An 8,015-nucleotide genomic window follows, 5' to 3' on the forward strand; every position below is an offset into this window, starting at 1 on the left:
TTTGTCACCAGGCTGTGTCATCTTCCACAAGAGCAGTCCAGTGGCCTCTGGACCAGGGACTAGGGTTAGTTATTCTAGGCAGAAGGGCAAGGGACAGCTTCTCAGAGGAGGTGGTATTGGTGCCAGTTCTTAAAGACATGTAAGATTTCCTGGAAGACCTGGGCTGAGGCCCAAATACACCAGTTAAGTAGCTATTATTTTTTTCCCAGTGGAAGAAAAACTCAGAGCAGAAAAAGGTTTGGGGAAACAGCCTGGCCCCTACTGACTGGTGCATGGGGGCAGGTGAGAGCTTCCTAAAGGAAAGGCCAATGATGGGGGAGAACTGAGACAGGATGTAAGTGCTACTTTAAACTTTGATTCTCCTGGCAATGAGAAGCTACAGGGTTCTGGTGTATCCCATGATTACAGCACGGACTAAATGGGGTGGGGTGGGGCAAAGAATGAAGGGAATAATCGAATCAAAGATAGGTCTCCCTTCTGTCGCAGCAGCCATTAAAGAGAAGCAGCCAGGGCTGTGTGCTACCCTGTGACCATTGGCTTCAACAAGGGCCACAAAGTAACCAAAAATGTGAGCAAGCCGAGGCACAGACGCCGCTGTGGGCGCCTCACCAAGCACACCAAGTTGGTGCCGGACATGATCCAGGAGGTGTGTGGCTTTGTGCCTTATGAGCGCAGGGCCGTGGAGCTGCACAAGGTCTCCAAGGACAAGTGGGCGCTCAAGTTCATCATCAAGAAAAGGGTGGGGACGCACATGCGCCAAGAGGAAGCGAGAGGAGCTCAGCAATGTCCGGGCCGCCATGAGGAAAGCGACTGCCAAGAAGGACTGAGCAGGTCCCTCTGTCCACTGTGTCTCTCCTCTTCCCCCCCACCCCCAAATAAAAACCTTTACAAAAACAAAAATAAAGTAAGTTTCAAATGGATCAATGACTAAATAGAAGAACTAAAGTCATAAAATGCTTAGAAGAAAACACGGGGGCAAAATTTCAAGATTCTTATATATACCATCAAAAGTACAAGCAACAAGATAAAAATTAGATAAACTATACTCCATCAAAATGAAAAACATTTTGTGCATCAAGGACTTTATCAAGAAAGTGAGGAGACAACCTACAGAATGGGAGAAAATATTTGAGAACCATATACCTGATAAATATTTAATATCTGGAATATATAAAGAACTCCTACGACTCAATAGCAAAAAAGATAACCCAATTTTTTTTAATGAGCAAAGGACTTGAATAGCAAAGCACATGAAAACTTTTGCAATGTCTTTAGTCATGAGTGAAATGCAAATTGAAAATCATAATCATATGCCACTTCACACCGCTTCATCAATGGTTGTTGTTGTTGTTGTTGTTAAGTGCCATCGAGTCGGTTCCGACCCATAGCGACCCTGTACAGGGTTTCCGAGGGTGTAAATCTTTACGGGAGTAGAAAGCCTCATCTTTCTCCCGCGGAGCGCCTGGTAGTTTCGAACCGCTGACCTTAAGGTTCGCAGCCCGATTCGTAACCACTACGCTACCATCAATGGTTATTATCAGAAAAATGGAAAGCAAATGTTGGTGAGGGTGTGGAGAAATGAGAAGCCTCATGCATTCCTGGTAGGAATGGAAAACGGTGCATTCACTCTGGAAAAGAGTTTGGTGAATCCTCAAAAAGCTAAACATAGAATTACCAGATAACCCAGCAATTCTACTATGAAGTTTATACCCAAGATTGGAAAGCAGGGGCTCAAATAGATACTTATGCACTAACATTCATTGCAGCATTATGCACAATAGACAAAAGGGCAAAACAACACAATACCCATCAGCAGATTAATCAAAATACAAAATGTGGTATAAACATACAAAAGAATATTATTCTGCCATTCAGAGAAATGAAGCTCTGATGCCCACCACAAGGATGAACCTTGAAACCATTATGCTGAGGGAAATAAGCCAGTCACAAAAGGACAAATATTGCATGATATCACTCACCTGAAATATCTAAAATAGGCAAATTGTATTAGTTATTAGTGGTTATTGAGAGCTTGGGTAAGGGATAATGGGGAGGTATTGCTAAGGGGCACTGAGTTTCTGAAAAAGCTTTGGGAATGGTAGTTAGGGATGATAGCACAACTTGGTGAATATGATTAATGTCATTGAATGATACACTTAAAAATGGTTACAATGGCAAACTTTTTTGCAACATATATTTTCCTATAGAAAAATGTAAAGGAAAAAAAAGAAAAAGAAAAAATGTCTTCTTCCATCTCTGAAGGTCTTTGCATGTGGTAGTGGCCTGTCATGTTGGGTCCGACTCATAGTAACCTATATAGGGTTTCTGAGGCTGTAAATCTGTATGGGAGCAGAAAGTCTCATTTTTCTCTGATAGAGCGACTGGTAGATTCAAACTACTGACTTTGCAGTTCACCAAGCTCGTAATCCACTATGCTACCAGGGTTCCTTGTTCTTCGCATATTGTCGTTGTTTAGTGCCATTGAGTCAGTTCCTAGGGTTTCCAAGGAGCAGCTGGTGGGTTTGAACTGCTAGCCCTGTGGTTAGCAGTCTAGTGCTGATCCTACAATGTCACACCAGGAATCCATTGGTCTTTGCATATGTCTGATAGTATTGCTACTTTCTTCACTGGACACGCCTTTTTTTCCCATCTCCCCACTGAAGTACAAGGTCAAACACAGGCACATATTGCTTAGGGGCTCATGGGGCTATCTGGGTTATCTATGATTGATAATCAGGCATTGCTTGGTGATATCAATATCACCCTTTTCCTTATCACCTGACTCGCTGGTCTTGGGTGGCTTCTTTCTTTTCTTTCTCATTTTTTCCCTTCTCCTCCTCTTAAAATCATGAGTAAGGTCTGGTGGGCACAGGACTGTGTTCAATGGGGTTTTATCTTCTTTGAGGAAGAATTCTTTGTACCCCTTTATCTGGTATGGGTACGTACTCCAGGCAGGGTGAGAGTGCTCAGACGGGCTATTTTGATTAGCAGTGATGCTGAGTAATAGACACACAGACATCTCCATCTCTTTTCAGAGCACCAAGAGTATATTTCAGAGTTGTGATTGTCAGACTCTGTGTGGATACATGGAAAGAGTTGACAGTTGAGACAATTCTATCCAGGAGAGCGAGAGAACACAAGCACACATGCTAGCAAGAACTAGAAGGAAATTTTATTTAAATATTCCAATTAGCAAGTGTGCTGATCCTATTAATCCACTAATTACTCAGCTTTACCTGTGTACATAGGAGTCATCTAAAATCAACAGCATCATAGTCCTCTTCTGACTTGTGGCTTGTTCATTCATCCAGCTAGCAAACATTTATTAAGCTCATACTATGTAGGGGATAAACTGCGAATCTCAAGGTTGGCGGTTCGAGCCCATCAGTTGCTCCATGGGAGGAAGATGAGGCCTTCTCTTCCTGCAAAGATTTAAAAGCCTCAGAAACCCTATACAGGGTCACTATGAGTTGGAACTGACTTGACGACATTTACCAGCATTCACTAGGCGGGAGTCCTGGTGTAGCACTGTAGGGTAAGCACTGAACTACTAGCCACAAGGCACAAATCCACCGGTCATTCCTTGGAAACCCTACATAGGGTCACTATGAGTCGGAACTGACTTAATGGCACTTAACAACAGCAACAACAACATGAACTAAGAGTTGTGTTGTAGGCTAACACTGGACTGCTAACCACAAGGTTGGCGGTTCAAACCCAGCAGGAAATCCTATACAGGGTCACTATGCGTTGGAACCAACTCAACAACACTTAACAACATGGGCTAGGCACTGGAAAGTCTTCAATGAACCAACCAGTTGGGCAAAGCCTTCCCACATACAGCCCAGTGAGGGTGTGGGAGAGGGGCACCAAAAACAAAACTTGTTGAAGTAGAGTCCCGTCTGACTCCCAGAAATCCTGTAGGATAGAGCTGAACTGTAGGATTTCCAAGGCAGTAAATCTTGACAGAAGTAGATTGCCTCGTCTTTCTCCTGTAGATGAGTTCAAACGGCCAACCTTAAAGTTAGCAGCCAAGAGTTTAACCACTGCAACACCAGGGATCCTAGAAGGGCACCAGTAACCAGGAAATCACAGTCTAGTAAGGGGAGGGCTCTGTATGAGCCACAGATTTGATTGCTCCACTGTAGCCCCCATTTGACCCCCTGAGTTTTATGAGGATAGAAGTTTATCAGTCTTGTTCCCTGTCATTCCAAGCACTTGTTGGAGGGGTTGATATTGTTGTTACCTGTCTTCAAGTCATGATGACCTCATGTAATACAGAATGAAACACTGCCGTGTCCTAGGCCACCCCCATGATCACTTTTGATTGGACTCTTGAGATCTAGAAGGTTTTCATTGGCTGATTTTCAGAAGTAGATCTCCAGATCTTTCTTCCTAGTCTAGCTTAGTCTGGAAGCTCTGTTGAAACATGATGCATGTCATGGTAACATGCAAGCCTCCACTGATAGATAGGTGGTGCTTGCACATGGGTGCATTGACCAAGAATCAAACTCAGGTCTCCTACATGAAAGGTGAGAATGCTACCATTGAACAAGAGATGCATTAACGATCCATTTAACGCTGCAAAGTTGCTCTTCTTATTTCCTTCTGACGATGAGGCAACTCAGAGAGGTGTAGTTACTCACAGCAGGCCACCCAGCTAATGAGTGGCAAAGCGAAGAAGATCTCTCCAAAGATCTCACACACCCACCCAACCTTTTCTTCCCAAGCTAGACCTTCCAGGAGTACCTGTCCTCTCAGTAGATGCAGGCAGGTAGAGTCTGGGGAAGGGAGTGCAGATGGAAAGTTGGAGGGAGAGAGGGCACTCAGGAGTCAAGAATATCTAACGTGCTCAGTCTCTGCATCTTGTGATGCTGAAACTCAAGAGCCCCCTGACTCAGCAGGATATTAATAACCCTGGCCAGTCCTCGGAGGGCAGCTCTGCCAACGATGAGGAGAACAGCAGGGCTGTATCCACCCTGCTTACTTCCTAGGGCAGCTCATACACCACCTGTATTCACCTTTTCTGTCTTCCCACAAGAGCTGGAAGCACCTTACAGAAGACACTGATCTATATCTTCAGCCCCTAACATAGAGCGTGGCATACAGTAAACACTCAGTAAATAATTGAATGGAAAGATAGATAAATAAATTAATCTTCAAAGTTTCCAAAAACATTGCTACCAATTCCTCTCCTTTGCTTTATCATCCAGGTAATTGCACAACATATGTGCTCAATAAATACATGTTGCTTGATTCATGCTTGGCATCATCCCCAATTAATAGTATTTCCCAAGCACTTATTTGTGACTTGTATGGTTCTGAGTTCTTTATGGAGTGGATGGGGCTCACCCCCAATCTCTAGAAGAAGGAGAACAGCATGAAGCCCACCATGCCTTCCCCCTCTCCCAGGCAGCACTTAATCCCACCACTCTGTCCTGATAACCTGGAATCTTATTCAACATATCCCTCTAGATAGTTAACACTGATTACTGGAATCATCCTCCCTCTCGACATTTCCCACTCCTGCACTTCTCTGTTCTAGAGTCGGTGTGAGATGAAGAGCAGACAAGGACAGCTAGAGGAGAGCTCTGTCCTCTGTGAACTGAAATCACTATTCTCCCTGGTCATAAGATGTAGACTGGTGGAGGTGGGCTTGGTTGGGGAGAGATTTGGGGTAAAGCGGAGAGCACAGGCTCAGTAAGATCATAGTATCAGCAAGAAGAGACTTCTTCTTCATGGTTGAATGTTGTACCCTGAGTACCCTGCAAGACCAGACATTGCCTTCCATCCTGTTGGGGAGACTCTGATAGACTGGGGCCCCAAAGGGATACCTGGGGGCATGGCCTTCCTGAAGCTACCCTTAGGGGATTCTGTTCAACAGTAGACCCTGGGCTGTGCATGTGTGATCAGCAGTGATAACCCAACCTGCAAGGCACAAGTACTGACCATGCAGAGCAGGTGCCAGGGGGTTGGAGGAACAAGAACACGAGGTTCTTGCCGCTATACCAGGTACTAATTGATGTAGCTGCCTGGTTGTGTGGGGGTCTAGAGGATTCCGGAGGAAGGGTCCTGGGTGGAGGGACGTAGCCTGAATAGGCTCAGGGCAGTGACTCTTTACCAACTGTTTCATCAAACAGGAATGGCAGTCCCTGCATGAACCAGGTAAATAGCAGCCCTGTGTGTGGGCCTCCCGTGGTCAAAGCTTCTTTCTAGGAATGGTCCTGTCACACCTGCCACACCTCACTCTTGGGTGCCTGTGATGCTGACAGTACTTAGGAGTTGTCTGGTACATGTATGGCCATTTAGCTACCAGAGGAGAGCTCCCTGTGGTGTGCTCTAGAAGTATTTTGAAGCACACGTTGGTCAAAATAATAAAAAAATGAATTCTTCTGAGGTGCAGACTCCAATTTACCTGGGCCCTGCCATCTCTGCCTCCCCCTACAACCAGGCTGCTCACTGCTGGGCCTTCACCTGCGCATAGTGTGCTAATGTCAGGTTTCTAACAAGCCTACTCTCGGCGTGTGTCTCTCCTCTCCTTAGGGAGTTGTCATTCTGTTGATTGTTCAGGGAAACATTTGTCCTGGGCAAGCTCAGACTCCTGCATCTAGGAAAAGACTAGAAGACCAACTGTTCATCTTAAAATGTTAGTAGAGCCAAAAGGAACCTCAGTTATCACTCAATTCAACTCCCTCACTTGAGGGATAAAGACCCCAAGGGCTGGAGAGGGACTGGGAGGACAGAAGGGGCAGAGTGAGGTGAGGAACTGTGGTGAGGGTGCTGGCGGGCCATCAAGGACACTGGTACTGGAGTCAGGTGGGTTTAGATTTGAATCCTGGTGTAGTTGTTATACCTCTATGAGCCTCAGAGTTCCTATCTGTAAAGTGGTTAGCATCCTGTTGTTGTTAAGTGCTGTTGAGTCGGTTCCAACTCACAGTGGCCCTGTAAAGCTTCCCAAGGAGCGGCTGGTGGGTTTGTACCAAAACTTTTCAGTTAGTAGCCCAGTGCTTATCCTATAGTGACACACCAAGACTCCATACTGTAACATACAGTTTTGTTGTTGTTTTTAGTGTCGTTGAGTCACTTCCGACCCATAGCAACCCTGTATAGGGTTTCCAAGGAGCAGTTGGTGAACTTGAACCACCAACCTTGCGGTTCTAACCGATCTTGCAGTCCAGTGCGTTAACACAAAGCGCCACACCAGGACTCCAACATTCAGTAAGTGGGGCAAACAAGAGCACCTGCCCCAGGCTATGCCACACAGTCTGCTATCAGTGGATTGTGTTTTATTTTTTAAAAGAAATCCCAGCTGTCCACCCATACTCTATTGTCAAAGGGGGCTGTGTTATAAAAGCCAACTGTGAGGATAGGCAATGAGAGGGGTGGAGGTACTGAAGAGAGAGGGCTTTGCAGTGGAGGGACAATTTAAACTGGCCTGGAATATAGATTATGTGGATAAACCGACAGGGGTGCATGACTCACTGGATATGAGATTACACTTCCTTTGGCTTCTGCTGTTACCCTGGCTGAGCAGTATCATGAGTTCAAAGCTGAAGGTGGCATTTTCCCTTTGAGATAGATTGAGTACTTCCTTTGGCTGATGGATATTCTGCTTGGACTGGGGACAGACTTTCCAGGGTCAAGGGTCAACTTCCTCCTGGCGGCCTAATCACACTAGAGGCTCCAAGCATCACTCTGAGTACTCCAAAAAAAACATTTCATTGTAAAATCCTGACAACAGTCTTGTAAAATGTGTTCTATTGTCATCCCCACTATACAGATGGACAATCGAGGTGCAGAGCTGTGCCTAAGGAAACAAGTAGCAGCACAGAGACTCTAAACCCAGGTTGTCAGATTCTAGGGTCAAGTGCATAACTGACAGGCTTACTGCAAATGTGGCCAAAGACTCCCCTCTAGCCTGTCTGAGGACTGAGCCTGTACTACTGATGCTTCCCCGTAACCACCCACAGATGTTGGGCATACCCCATAGTGGTTTTCCAGAGCAGGGGAAGAAG

At 45.5% G+C, this 8,015-nt stretch overlaps 1 pseudogene; it reads left to right on the forward strand.

Moving 5' to 3' along the window:
- Positions 1-272: 272 nt before the first annotated feature.
- On the forward strand, positions 273-827 carry LOC102833957 (annotated as a pseudogene).
- Positions 828-8,015: the final 7,188 nt, after the last annotated feature.

The sequence above is a fragment of the Chrysochloris asiatica genome, unplaced genomic scaffold (genome assembly GCF_000296735.1).
Source record: "Chrysochloris asiatica unplaced genomic scaffold, ChrAsi1.0 scaffold00014, whole genome shotgun sequence".
Lineage (NCBI taxonomy): Eukaryota > Metazoa > Chordata > Mammalia > Afrosoricida > Chrysochloridae > Chrysochloris > Chrysochloris asiatica.